Below are 15,682 nucleotides of genomic sequence, written 5' to 3'. Positions count from 1 at the left end.
TGCACTAAGCATTTAGTCTTATCTCTGCCAGCAGGAATAGCAAAACTCCAATGTTTTCTTCAATTCAAATAATATGCCTGTTCCTACAGGCACTTTAACATCCTAAACCAGTATTTCCCAACCAGGGTAATTTTAAGACGGGTGGACTTTAACTCCCAGAATTCCCCAGACAGCTCTGACTCTGGGAAATTCTGGGAGTTGAAGTCCATCCGTTTTAAAGTTGCCCAGGTTGAGAAACATTGCCCTAAATATCACTGGAAGACATAGGCATCTTAAAAACAGAGCTTTGTTTATGTTCGTTACAGACTAGAAGGAAGGTTAATTTATAGTTTTATCAGTGTAGATGGAGAGGGGAAAAGCATTTTACATATAGTCTGTTTTTTAAGTTCTGCGCCACAGCTATCATTTAAAAAATGGAGTACACCAAATTGTCCCATAGACAAGCCTTACAAAAGGAAGCAGAAGAAATAAATGGAAGGAGACCTTAGACATTAAAAAAGCAGAGTTTAGTTTTGATTTTGATTTTGATATTAATTAAATTCAATGTGGCATTCTTGACCATCAAATATAATAATATAATTGGTTCAAATTTAATGTCTAAGAAAAAGACATTTCTTTTTTTTCCCTGTCTTAGTCAAAACGCCCTGAGTCTCTGGAGAAGGGCGGCAAATAAATAAATAAATAAATAAATAAATAAATAAATAAATAAATAAATAAATAAATAAATAAATAAAGTAAGTAAGTAAGTAAGTAAGTAAGTAAGTAAGTAAGTAAGTAAGTAAGTAAGTAAGTAAGTAAGTAAGTAAGTAAGTTCCAGAGGAAGTTTAAGTACTATTCTGGAATAGAGTGTACTTATTTCCACCCTAACAACAGCAGAAGGGGGAGTACCTCTTCCTTCTCTTGAAAAAATATAATTATTTAGGGAAATATTTACTCTCAGACTTTCAACAACAAAGATCAGAGGAAGGTTCAAAATATCTTGTCCTAAGTAGGATATATTGTATATTTTAGTCAATGAAATAAATTAAATTTGGAAAGCTGATGATAAACTGCAGAGATTATTTTTAAGGTAATGCTTTCTTCTCACCCTTGTTTCAGAGAATGCTAACCTCCAATTATTGTTGGGGGGAAAAAGCTCTGTAAAGTACTACTCATCTAATCCTTCTCCTGGGTAAAAATTGCCAGTGGTGACTTGTTTGTAAATGCAAGCATTTGACTTTTCTTCCCTTCAACCCACAATTTTGAAAGGCACCTGTACTATTTTCTACATATACCAGACTACTTTCTACTTTGTTTCCCGAAAAATAAGCCTTCCCACGAAAATAAGCCCTCCCATGAAAATATTTAAACGCATGTACAGCCGGTCCCTGCCATTTCCTCTGGTTAGGGTTAGGGAGACAGAGCTGGAAATCAGGTAAGACGGCAAGAGGATCCCCGTCTCGCTCCATGCGCCCCAAAATAAGACCTCCCTGAAAATAAGACCAAGCGCTTATTTTGGGATTAAAAAAATATAAGACAGGGTCTTATTTTTGGGGAAACACGCTAGGCTAATAAGATTGGTTTTAGCAAACTTTGAGGTGAGAGTGGCTTAAGGAAGAAAAATTTGAGTTTGACTTGATTATCACCTTTGCTTCATCCATGATTGCATTGTGCATACCAGATATTATGAAAGTAATATTTCTTTTCATCCTTGAATGAAGTTCAAACCAATATTTCCATGTGTTATCTAGGCAGCATGTTTCACATATAATGTGTAATTTCTCCTTCCATGTGCAATAAGCATAATCTCTGGACACATCTTTGTATTCTGAATTATAGAATGCAATTATTTTATTGCAAGTGGACAGTTGTCCATCTAATCTTAGTCCCAGAACTGTTTTTTAAAATTGATTTGACTGGAGTTTCTGGATCCTTTTAATGACAGACATTGCCACGGTGCAAACTATAATATGGTTATCAAAGCTAAGTTTGCCTTTAGGTGCAATAATGCACAAAAGCCAATATATTGTCTTTAAAGCCAAGGGTACAATAGGTGGTTGTGCTTAGGGAAAGGTTCATGCAGTTTTAATTATTCAACTGGTGTATTTTGGTTATACTACACCAGCATGCCGGCAGTTTTTCCTTTCCAGGTTCAGTATTATCATATGATCTCTTCCAATAAGAACAATGCCTATCATTCTATGCCTGTATTGTTTGCAAAGGTATGCCATTCTTCTGTTTCAGTCCCATGACAACATGAGAGATCAAGGAAATGAAGAAGAATGGTTCTGAATGGGGTTTTGGATTTGTTGCATTCTTGGGAATGCTTCTGTGCTATCATTTTACTTTTCCACAAACTTGTTTTACAAAGTTTGGTTTTCCTCAACTGTTTCTCTCCATGATTTGTACTTTATTCCAAAGGTTACCATGCAGTTAAAGATGGCATATTTACTAAAAAAAGTATTTTAAAACATGGGAGATGGGGAGAAGACCATGTATGTAGAGGCAAGTATGCATACAATCATTTTCCTACTCTTCCAGATAACTTGTAAAGAGGCAATTTCATCTGATGTCATGGAGTCAATAAAAACCTAAGGCTGGAAACTGGTATATGGTTTTATTGTTGAGTGCATAGATGTTGTGGCCCGCCAGCGGCCTGCGCAGATCGTGGCTGATCCTGACGAAGAGGAGGCTGGTGTGGTGTCGCGCCAGCAGCCTGCGCAGCCGCGCTCGCGTCGGACAGCGAGGAGGCTGAAGAGGATGTGGTGCCAGAGGCAGAGACTCAGCCAGGGCCTTCAGAACCTCCAGAGGCTCCTTCAAGTGGAGAGAGCAAAGTGGAGGAGCCTCTCCTCAATGCTCGAGCACGCAGGGCTGCCAAAAGGCAGGAGTGGCTACTCAGGAGGAGGTGGTCTACTCAAGAGTAGGGCTTGAGGATAATTGGCCACTCCCTTAGCCTGTTTAAGTCACACGCAGCTAGTGCATTCTTGCTGGAAACAACTTGTATTATTATCAGAGTATTTTGGTTTATCATATCTTGTTTTCTGGGCTGGTTGCCAACCTTTGCCGGTGTTGTTTATTCTTGCTACTTAATAAATTTGATAAGGACCGTTGGTGTGTGTCAATATCCTCGGAAATCCGGAGCTGGGGCAGAACAATAGAGTAGTTTTATAGTAGAAATGAGGTAGAAGTATTATATTCTTTGGGCATGAGAATTCAATCTGTCAAGCATGCCAGTTATTTGTTTGTAGGGCTTTACTGTAACCAGTGCATAGCAATGACTATACAATGTTTTATTATTAGGCTACTAACAGCAGAAAGTTCTGTGTTTCACATATATGACAGTGGTATGTGTTTCATTTAAAAAGTGTTTAATCCAAATAATACAGTTGAGTCAGATTTTAAAGAGAAAAACTGAATTTTTAAAATAGGATTTGGCTGATGGGTGACTTTCTTGAATCCCCAGGGTTGGAATCTAGCTTTTGAGGCTTTTGATAATATTCAGTCATCATTTGAAAATAGCTGGTTTTAAGTTACTTTCAGAGGACTCTGTTTTGCTTGTTTCTGTCCTTTAAGTTCTCTCAAAGAGGAGGCAAAATATAACAAAATGTACTAAGTTTCACTCTAGAGAATCTGATTCAGCCACATATCTGGTTGCTGAGATTTGCTAAGTGTCTAAAGAAGTAGTCATTAAAAGCAAAGAATTGTGGCATGTAACAAACATACTGTTGCATAAGCCACATGTAATATATAGTCTTAATGCAGAAAAATGTATTTATGTGGTCAAAAATAGGGGGTCAAAAGGAACGTGATGGTATATAATCAATATGTATTCTCTGTGACATTTCCCATACACTTTCAGATCTGTTTTTACAGTAGTAGGAATTAAAAACAGTTTGAAGCTTTATGGTTCAATTATCTCACTCCATTTTTTTTTACGAATTCTAATACATATTAGCAAAGATAACGGTGGTATATAAATTGGTTAGTGACACAGTGGTATGGCTGGCCATTTCTTTGATTCCACACAGAAACTAATTGAAGATGGAAGACTTCCATCTGACTGGCTCAAGACTGACTCAGCCTTCCATCCTTCTGAGGTCGGTAAAATGAGGACCCAGATTGTTGGGGGCAATATGCTGACATTTCTAAACTACTCAAAGAGGGGTGTAAAGTTCGATGGGGCGGTATATATATATATATATATATATATAATTTGATTTATATGCCGCCCTTCTCCGGAGACTCAGGGCGGCTTACAATGCGTTAAGCAATAGCTTTCATACTTTTGTATATTTATACAAAGTCAGCTTATTGCCCCCACAAACTGGGTCCTCATTTAACCTACCTTAGAAAGGATGGAAGGCTGAGTCAACCTTGAGCCTGGTAAGATTTGAACCTGCAGAAATTGCAGGCAGCTGTGTTAATAACAGGGTGCATTAAACCACTGTACTACCAAGGGTCCTATATAAGTCAGTGGTATTGCTGTTGCTGTTGCTATTTAGCCATTGACAGTTTGATGCCATCTATAAAATCAGCAGCAACATGCATTATCATCAAGAAGAGCCTTGGTGGCGCAGCAGACTAAAGTGCTGTTAAGTAGCACCAGCTGCCTGCAATTACTGCAAGTTCAAATCTCACCAGGCTCAAGGTTGACTCAGCCTTCCATCCTTTCGAGGTAGGTAAAATGAGGACCCGGATTGTGGGGGCAATAAGCTGACTTTGTATAAAAAAGAACACCGCTTTGGGGGGGGGTGCGAAAGCCCTACAAAGCAGGTGTATACAAAAGTATGAAGGCTATTGCTTAACGCATTGTAAGCCGCCCTGAGTCTCAGGAGAAGGGCGGCATATAAATCGAACCAATAAATAAACAAACAAACAAACAAACAAACAAACAAACAAACAAATAAATAAGGAATGATTGAACAAGAAGAATAAAGAGGAATAAAAATGATTTAAAGGCTGTTCAGTAGTTTGGCTGTACGTGGATGGTAGATAAATCTCTTGGGCCAAAATGTTTTTTGTGATGTTTTTCATTTGATTTAATAGAAAAGAACTGCCAATGAAAGTAACATCTGAATGAAAGTCGGGTCTTGGAACTTGTTACAAGGTACCTGAATAGTTGTTGTACCCTTACATGTGTCGTTCCAATATCTAATTGAATATCTAATTGTGCTTCCAATGTTCCACATCCTCTCTGGCTTCAAACACTTCAGTTTAGTTCAAAAGGAAAGCTCCGTGAAGGAATTCCTCCTTTGAGGAGTTCTCTTTTCAGTTTAGGGATCCAGAGAGGCTACAGAGAGGCAAAAAGATAAAACAGGAAACATTAGGAATAGCATCTTCTGCCATTTCTTTAAAAAAAAATGCACTTACAGTAGTGGCCAAAATTGTGGAAACATTTTGAGAAAAGTGTATTTTTGAGGTTCAATGGCTAATAACACCACTTTTTTTTTTTTTTTTTTTTTTGAGTTTCAAGATAATCATATTCCACTGCTGGAATGGCCTGAAAATAGCCCCAACCTTAACCCAATTGAAAATCTATGGAGCCGACTAAAGATACTTGTTAGTCAGAAGTGACCCAGCAATAAAACCCAGTTAATAGAAGCAATTATTCAATCTTGGTTTCGCATAACAGCTGCAGAACTAAAAGGCTTGGTTCACATCATGGGAAGACATCGTAAGGCTCTAATTCATGCTAAAGGTTACCCAACTAAGTATTAATTGACGTGATAATTTTTGTACATCTCGTTTTTTCTATGGTGATAATTTTTGTATATCTCATTCTTTTTACGTGTTTCACTTTTCTTCTTTATACTGTTATTCTAATAGCAAATCCTTCATAAAAATTATTGTGTTACATTCTTGATTAAATTATCTTTCCATTGATATATAAATTTATGGTACTGCTCCAAAAGAAAAGTGGTGTTATTATCTAGTTTTAGAAAATACACTTTTCCCAAAAGGTTTCCACAATTTTGGCCACTACTGTACATAAATTCTAAATAAGTTGCAAAGAATAAGATGTGAAAACAAAAGTGTCTTAATTTGGAGAAAATTGAAAGACTTTTTAATCTCCTGGTCACTTTCTCCTAACCCAGTTTCCCATGGCTGGCTGGAGTTGCATATTAAAGTTGTCATGGTTGAGAAACTCTGCCGTGGCCACTTCTATCGGGGACTAAACGGGAGCCTGTTTGACTTTTACACAATGATATAAACCTTCCATGATAAGTCAGGTTCAACCCTGTTTGAGTTTGGGTTCAGTACTTTGGGGGTGTTTTTGCTTCTATTCTGTGTTTATTATTTTTGTTTTATTTTAATTTTAAAGAAGTCTAAGTTAAATAGCAGGAAAAAAATGATCTGAAATTTTGACCTATGTATTAAGAATGGCGGGGGTGGGGGGGGAAGCATAATGAGAAGATCCTGAGATCATCAGTTTGAACAGACAGATGCTTTTTATCAAAGTCTAATGTATGGATGGATTCATGAGATTGAAATAAGATGCATTTTTTACTTGGGTAAATGAAGTGTTATTTTAAATGGTATATTCTGATTGTCCTACAGTGATAGGCAATGATTTGTATAACCATTAATGTCACTGTGTGTCTGAAGGTATGTTTAACATCTTGAATTGACAGTGTAGTGTAGCTGTCTAAAAGCTTTTAATATTACCAAGCATTGGTGCCAGTTTGAAAGAACAAAATATATCAAACAGTTTTTTTTATCTATTCCTTTTGAGCCAGTAGACCCATTTCAGATCTGAATTACCAAGGTAATTATAGCAATGTAATCCTTGGCTATATGCAACATTAGCACAATCTTTTTATCTGAGGTGAACAGTAAGATGCCTATTGGGTTAAAAATGTAACAAGAAATTTCTTTGTTTTTTTTTTAAACTGTTAAGTCTCTCACCTCCATCTGATTTCTTTTTATCTGATCATTAGGTAAATTGCTTTCTTCTTTTCTTTCTCAACCATTAGCTATCTAGCTAGAGAAAAGGGAAATTGTAATCTTACACATTTGGAGGGTACAAGTTGGAGAAAGATTAGTGATTTTTGCAGATTGTTACTTTTTATTTATTTGTGATCAAACAAATGTAATTTTCTGGATGATTTAACAAAATGTAAGACAATATTAAAATTATAAACATAGCTCCGACATAGTTTATAAAATAGCATTAAAACAGTTATTAAGAGTTTTTAATGAAAATAAAATAAATTGTAAATAATATAGATCTAAAACATTTCTTAAGAGGAAAAATGCAACCATAATACAAAGTCGATAGAACCAAATTTGAAAAGCATATGGGACCAAAAAGATTTTTGCCTGAAATTGAAATAACATTAAAGTAGATATCAGCTGAGTCCCTTGTCATTTAAAAAAACAACAACACCCTGCTGTAAATCAGAATTAGAGAAAAGTCTCTTTCAGGTGGTTTTCTTTTAAACTTTGTTCATTCAGGACAAACAGCATTTCAACGTCCATGTCTGTCAAGGAATCCCACTGTGTCATAAGCGGCCTTTATTAGAGTAGGACTGAACCAAAATTCAGGCTTGTGGGATCTTTTTTTTTTTTAATTGAAAGTCTTCCTGTGTCAAACCATCTCTCCATGAGGGACTTATAGCGTCACTGAAAACTATCCTTACAATATTACTGTTTTAATAGCTGAATAACTGGGTAATGCCATGGGAAAATGACTTCAGATACAAAAAAGAGAGATTTTTAATAGGCTAAATTTGAGAGAAGGAGAAGCAATGTGCTTGCTTTGGTTGGTGCTTGTGATTTTTTAAAAATGGATATTTTTACTTTATGACCATATTGTTAGGTGTCAGAGCTGCTGGTCCCAAAAGTGGGAATGATATTCCCATAATGGTGCCTTTATAACAGTTATGCTCATAAAATGCTGTAGGATGTTTACATTTAAAGAAGTCCATACTTTGATATAAAAAGCATCCACATGTTTTATTTCGGAAAATTTACAGAAAATTTGCAGAAGTACTGTGTTTCTCCGAAAATAAGACCCTGTCTTATATATTTTTTTAACCCCAAAATAAGCGCTTGGCCTTATTTTTGGGGAGCTCTGATTATTTTGGGGGGCATGGAACAAGATGGGACTCCTCTTGTCTTACCTGATTCCCAGCTCTGCGTTTAAATATTTTCGGGGAGAGCTTATTTTCGGTGGGGGGGGGAGGCTTATTTTAGCACATGCGCTCAAAAGCCTGATTGGGCTTATTATCAGGTGATGTCTTATTTTTAGGGAAACAGGGTAGAAAGTCAATAAAGCAAATATATAATTTCAAATCAGCCAAGAAGGAAAGTATTTTTTTTATTGTAATTTTCAAAAGCAAGTGCCCCAATATATACTTTAAGCAATTCCAGATGCTGACTTCAGCTTGTAGACGACTGCTTATACAAACTCTCTGTCTAAAGGAATGCTACAAATAATGTTTGAAATATACGAATACACCTCAGAGTCTCTGTTAGCATAGTTCATTGGGCAACCAGTGAGGTAGATCCAGTTCAGGGAACAGTGTGCTCTGGAAATGCCGGAGTAGAAGTGACGAATGTGGAAAAAGTTGAGTCACAGCCCATAAGCGTGGAAAATCCCAATGCTTTTAGGTGTTCTTTTGTCCCCACATTTTTTCCCTACTTGTCACAATTTTCCATCTGTTCTTCCACCTTTGCTGCTCTCCTATTTGTGTGTCTGTACTGCTTTTTCACCTAATTTGCTGCAACAAATATGTTTTCGTTCAGAAGTATCCATGAAGCTATATCAGATATAGCATTGTATCATTGTTTATAGAATTGTGTGGGAACCCAACAGATTAAAAAGATAAAGAGGTCTTTGTAAACAGCATAGGGCCACTGAATAGGAGCAGAACCAACTTTCTGGAGGCTCTGAAGTTGTGTACAGAATTTATTTACATTCCTATGGACATAGTAGAGATCCTCAATTAGTCTATAAAGGGTAGGTTGATGGATGGGAAACAGTATATATCCTCTGGCGTCCATTATATGTGCTTAGCATCTCCCCTTCAAACATAGTCCTGAATAGGCTAAAGAGCATAAAGAAAAAGAAGACGGGTGGCACAAAAGACTGAAGAACATCAAAAGGGAATAGGATTGCAGGCTGATTGGGAAGTTGAAAAACATGGCAGAACATACCAAATACATACAATACATAGCAAACCAGTATTCATAATGCCAGAAAATCTCATTCATCAGAGCCAAGATTTGACTGGCTGGCCATAATTTCCTGACCTCTGGCTTAGAATATCAGAATATGTATCAATGGCCAATTTTGTGTAATTTTTTCACAAGAATTAGAATCAGTAGAAAACAATTCTAAAACCAAAACAAAAAAAAACAAAAAACTTTTTACTAAAGCTAGTGATATTGGAAAGCATCCATCTTTTTCCTTAAAATTAGAATCAGTAGAAATAATTCTTTAAAAAAAACAAAAACATTTTTGCTAAAGTTAACAATGTTGGAAAAAGTCCAGTATCTTTTACCATGACATTTTTACTGTGCTTCAGTTAGAAAATGAGATGACAGAAAATCTGCCAGATAGGATTCTCTGAAACTAAACAATTATATTTTCGCTGCTCATAGACTAGGCAGGGCACAAAAGTACTGGAAAATCTGGAACCTAAACTGAAGCAATATTGTAACATTGTACAAGATTACATATGGAATTGCGTGCACGCACACGCACACACACATATTCTTAGCAGGTGATGTACAGATGGGGAATCCACTAGGTCAGTGATGGCTAACCTTTTCCGGACCGAGTGCCCAAAGCGCAAGTGCGCCTGAGCCCCCAAAATGCAATGTGTTTGCGGCCTGCCCCCCATACATGCGCCTTGCCCCGACACGTGCGCCACACCCCTACACATGTGTGCCCCCTGCGAATGCACACGTGGACCCCCGTACGCTCCCCATGAATGTACGTGCAGCCCACACATGCATGTGCGCCCCCCCCATGCATATGCAGGACAGACACGAAGACCAACTGGAACTGGGGCAACAGCTCGCGTGCCCACAGAGAGAGCGCTATGTGCCACTTCTGGCACACGTGCCACCGGTTCGCCATCACGGCATTAGGTAGATTCTTTTAAAAATTGAGCTGTCATACTTTGGTACATCTAGGAGTAAAAAATTACTTTTTTCTTTTAAGCACTAATCATTTAGCAGGGGAAGTTGCGTGTTTTTTGATGGTAAAGAGTAAAGATTCCCCTCTATTGCTAACAGTCTAACAATAATATTCTGAAGTACTGGGTAACTTTAGTTTCTTCAGCACTTTAGTTATAATGTATTCTAACTTGAGATTTAGTCTTTTAGAACAGGATTAAATGATTCCCCAGTATTTTTTGCAAGATATAGGCACAAATTTAAAGGTGGCACTTCACATAGCCTGCATTTAATTTTTCAAACTAGATGAAGTAAAAGATGGAGTAAGAATTGTGCATTTTTGCCAAAAGGCACATTAAAAACTTCCTTACATAAATGGGGAAATTCAGCTCTGCAACCTTTTATCATTTTTTTTTGTTCTAAACAGTATTGCTAAGAATCTAGAATGATTGATTTTTTTCATTCCAATAATTATTAAAGAACCTTAACTTTTCCATGTTCTATTTGATCTCTGAAAGAACATATGTTGTACTTGCTGGAAAAGAGTGGGCCAGATTAATGACATTAGACTTTGAAACCTGAAAAAAGCATTGAGGTTTTTTTTTTTTTTTTTACTATAGTTAGACAGATTGTCTTGTAGGAATGAAATTCCTGTGCAAGCATATTTTTATTCCTCCTCTTTCCAAAACTCATTGGATCAGTGAGAAAGAATTGGCTTGGTTAATTATTCCCTTTCTCTTAATTACATGACTGCAGGCATAAAATTCTGCCTCTTCAAGCTTTTATAGTTAATTTTTTCCTAGCATTGTCTTGTCTTAGAACAGATCTTGCCTATCTGGATTAGCATTATTTAAATGCAGAGAAGAAAGCATTTTATAGCTAGATATTCTATTCAGATTTATAAAGAGTACAATGGAGTAATCAGCGTGGATGCAATAAGGTAAATTTTAAAAGTGTTTTTCTCTATTGTAGAGAGGATGGTTCAGCATGTGATATGATGAATTAATTGTACTTAACTTCTATACCTGACTTAATAATACATAGTTTCATATATTTTATTCTAATTGATAAAGATGTGGAGTACACTCCAGGAGTTGTATTTTGAACCATTGCTTAATGATTTTTGTCTATGTGCATTTCTATATTTTTATTTGATATCCCATGTACTGTAAAATTGTTTTTTATTTACCGACTTATATTTATTAAAGATGTGCAAATATACAGTCAAGCCACTAGAATCGTGATGGTGTACATATGGCACGCGTGCCACAGGTGGCACGTGGAGCTCTCTCTACAGGCACGCGAGCCATTGCCCAGCTCAGCTCCACCATGCATGTGTGCGTGCCTCCCGCCGGCCAGCTGATTTTCGGGTCTCTGGTGCGGGAGCAGGGCACATGTGGGAGATGCGCACGCATGCAGGGCAGGAGGGGTCTCATGCGTATGTGCAGGGGGTGGGGAAGTGTGGAGGGTTGTACATGCATGCGCAGGGAGCGTGGAGGGTCGCACACATATGTGCAGGGGGTGGGGGGAGCGTAGGGGTTGCTCGCACAGGGGAGCATAGGGGGGTTGTGTGCACATGCGCGGGGGCTGAGTGTGCGGGGGGTATTGCATTATGGGTGTGGGCACACACACGCGAGACCCCCCTGTGCTCTCCCCGCTTTTGGCACAAGATGGCAAAAAGGTTAGCCATCACTGCACTAGAACATAATTCAGCCTTTTATAGATTAATACCTCTCTCAAAATCTTCAGCAGTATTAACTTAATGCTATCTACTTAAGCCAAGGTCAAATAGAGATGTCTTATGTCAAACTGGCTGAGTAAATATTTTAATAATTAAAATAATTTTAATTTAATAATTTGACATAAATTGACATAATGTTTTACATAATATGTCAAATTGGCTGAGGGACGCGGTGGCTCAGTGGCTAAGATGCTGAGTTTGTCAATTGAAAGGTCGGCAGTTCAGCGGTTCAAATCCCTAGTGCTGCATAATGGGGTGAGCTCCCGTTACTTGTTCCAGCTTCTGCCAACCTAGCAGTTCAAAAGCATGTAAAAAAATGCAAGTAGAAAAATAGGGACTTGGTGGGAAGGTAACAGCGTTCCGTGCATCTTTGGCATTTAGTCATGCCGGCCACATGACCACGGAGATGTCTTCAGACAATGTTGGCTCTTCGGCTTTGAAACGGAGATGAGCACTGCCCCCTAGAGTCGGGAACGACTAGCACATATGCGCGAGGGGAACCTTTACCTTTATAGAGATGTAGTCCTTATGGTAACATGAAATGTTGGTTTGAATATATTCTCTTATTTTAAATGTTTTAGAATTCAGCTGTTCTGTTATTTCTTGCATGTTATTGATTTTAGTACAAGTAGTCCTTGACTTACAACCACAATTGGGCCCAACATTTCTGTTGTTAAGTGAGACATTTGTTAAGTGAATTTTGCCGCATTTTATGACCTTTCTTGCCTCAGTTGTTAAGTGAATCACTGCAATTGATAAGTTTGTAACCTGGTTGTTAAGTGAATCTGGCTTCCCCCTTGACTTGTTAGAAGGTTGCAAAAGGGGATCACATGATCTTGGGATACAGCAGCAGTCATAAATATGAACCAGTTGCCAAGTATCCGAATCAGTGGTGGGTTGCCCCTGGTTCGGACCGGTTCTATAGAACCAGTAGTAAAACCAGCGGGGGCTCCACCCACCAACCCTGACATCATCAAAACGGTTCTGCACATGCGCAGAAGAGCGTATGTGCACGCGGCCCCATTGTGAACCGGTAGTAAAGGTAAGTAGAACCCACCCCTGATCTGAATGTTGATCAAATGAACACGGGGATGCTGGAAATATCATAACTGTAAAAAACAGTCATAAGTCACTTTTTTCAATGCCGCTGTAACTTTGAACGGTCACTAAGCAAACTGTTGTAAGTCAAGGACTACCTCTACTGAGTAGATGAACTGCATAGCTTCTCCCTTTAAATGGAAGCAGAATCTTATCAGCGTTTCTTATATACAGTATATTACAACCTATTAATCCTGGAGTTCACTTTTTTAGTTGCTGTTGTTGTGTCCGGGTTTTATGCTCATATTACTACGAAACTGAATTTTTCAAATTAGGGCACAACGTACCCCTGACTCTGCTCTGTATTTCAGAAAATGTAACACCTTCAGCCGTTAGTTTTAGCAAGCAAGCACATGAGAATCAGCATCAGTTAGAAAAAGCTGTTAGTCGGCAAAGTTGAATGTTTTCTTCCTTTCCAAAACCTACTCTACTTGCTGTATTTTTGAGGGAAATATCTATGTTCGGCTTCTCTCATTTGCTTCATCTTTGGTTATACATTGCCTTTTTTTTTTTTACATCAAACAGACCATAAAATTGATTTAAGTGATTTTAAGAAAATGTTCTGCTATTGTGTTGCATAAAATGCACTGTTTCCTTTAATCATTGTTCATAGATACATATTTATACATAAAATATAAAGAGTTAAAGTTTTATCATTTTTTTAATGAAGTTTGTGAAAATCTTTCAAAAATGAAGATATTTTTAAGTACAAATCTTTCATATTTTAAAAGATCTTACAAGGGATGGAAATCTAAATCCAAATCTTTCTAATTCTTTTAATTTAAGAGTTTATATTGGCTTGAATTAAAGTTGGCCTATCATTGTTACTGGTGATAGGCAGAGGTGGGTTCTACTTACCTTTACTACTGGTTCGCAGTGGGGCAGAAGCATTTTGATGACGTCGGGGTCGGTGGGCGAAGCCTCCCGCCAGTTTTACTACCGGTTCTATAGAACCGGTACGAACCGGGGGCAACCCACCACTGGTGATAGGTCAGTGATACCACTCTTAAAGAGTTGTATCCTTTGTCTCCAGGTTGTCTCCCAGTCATGTAAGTTATATGTTGAGATGGTTTTTTTGCTAAGAATGCTGGGAGTTGAAATCTGCAAATCAGGAAATCATCCAGATTGGGTTTGAAGACTGTTCAAGGCTCTTTTTATTTAGTGCTAGCAAGGAAAGATCTCATATTATTCAGCTTGCTCAAAAACTTAGGATTCGTTTTCTTCTAAAACAAAGCAAAATTTCAATTTTTTCTTTGCATCCAAATTTGCTTAAAAGGGGCCTGGAAGCTGATGATAGGAACATCCCAGAAAATAAGGACGAGTCAGTTCCAGGATGTGGGGCAGCAGAAACAGGGTGCCGTGTTTAGTGTCTGACAGATATCCTTCTATGTAAGGGCCCTGAACAAAAATAAACAAAATGCAGATTGTTTGGAAGAAACTTTGATCATTTGTAGCATTTAGCATGAAGGAAGAGGCAACATTTGATGTATCTCCTCCCCAGCTAAGTCACAGAGGCACTGTGTATAATTTATACTTGAACCTAATATTAGCTTTTCATAAGACAACACAGAGAAGTGCCCTTGAAAGGGAGAGGAACTAGTCCTGTTTTTAAAAGTCACTGCTTTAATTAAAGCCTGAAGCCTCTGGTAACTATGGAAACTCAAGTGAAACACAAATAATGAAATGCAAGTTTTAGAGCTGTACTGTATTTAAGTCTGCTCTAATATTTCCTCCTCGTGAGGAAGAAGCAACAGCACATCTTGTTTTCTACTGGATGAGAATCTTACCTTGTTGATGAGAGGGTAAGTGGCTTTGAAAGAGAAGACGTTTGCAAGTTTTAGAAGTGCAATCCAAACAGCCGACCCATTTGTTGAAAATAGCCATTAAATATGAGATGTTTTATTCCATATCCTATCCCAGTGACGGCGAATCTTTTTGTCACCGAGTGCTGAAAAGGTTGTGTGGAAACATCGAAGGGCTCATGCTCTGGAAAAGCCAAACTTCTGGGTTCTAGTGTGCATGCGCGTCCGACGATCAGCTGGCCGGCGCGCATGCTCAGGCTGGTTCTTTGTACTGCAGCGCGTGCAAAGGGATCATGCTCTGGAAAAGCCGAACGTCCAGGTTCTGGTGCGCATGTACATCCAACAATCAGCTGGCCGGCGTGCCTGTGCACACCGGTTTTCGGCACTGCCGTGTGCATGGACAACAGCTGATCATCACGTGGGCATGTGCACCAGAAACCTGGAATACAAACAGGTAAGGCTGCACGTGCCGGGCGACATGGCTTCATGTGCCACTTTGGGCATACATGCCATAGGTTCGCCATCACGGTCCTATCCACTCCTCTGGGAGCCCACATCTCCCATAAACTGCAGTGGAAAATATTTGCAAATACTTCAGTACACAATAGAAGACTGAAGACCTATAGAAACCTCTCTCCCTCCTCCCTTTTCATGTTAAGGGCAGAATTCCCTTGGGAGTAATTTGCTTGTCAGCAATAGATGGGCCTAGGAAATCCCTAATTTTTTCTCCCCATTCTTGTTTCTTTCTCTGGAGCTGACCATGTTTTGGAAGTTCAAATGTCAACCATAAGTTAATCATCTGTTAAGCAGCGGTCCCCAACCTTTTGGGCACCAGGGACAGTTCCACAGAGAAAGGTTTTTCTGTAGACCAGAGTGGACGTGGTTTTACATGCTGCTTGCATCCCGTGGATGGGGCTTCACTTGTTTGCACAGCCCA

At 38.4% G+C, this 15,682-nt stretch overlaps 1 protein-coding gene across 2 annotated transcripts in view; it reads left to right on the top strand.

Annotated features, from left to right (window-relative positions):
* LNX2 (ligand of numb-protein X 2) overlaps window positions 1-15,682 on the top strand; it is an 84,012-nt gene that overhangs the window by 23,889 nt on the left and 44,441 nt on the right. The gene's annotated exons all lie outside the window — the stretch shown is intronic.

This window comes from Pantherophis guttatus, chromosome 5, assembly GCF_059756535.1.
Source record: "Pantherophis guttatus breed Tessera chromosome 5, ASM5975653v1, whole genome shotgun sequence".
NCBI classification, from domain to species: Eukaryota; Metazoa; Chordata; class Lepidosauria; order Squamata; family Colubridae; genus Pantherophis; species Pantherophis guttatus.
The sequence above is the reverse complement of the archived record's forward strand: the minus strand, read 5'-3'. Positions and strand labels throughout refer to the sequence as shown.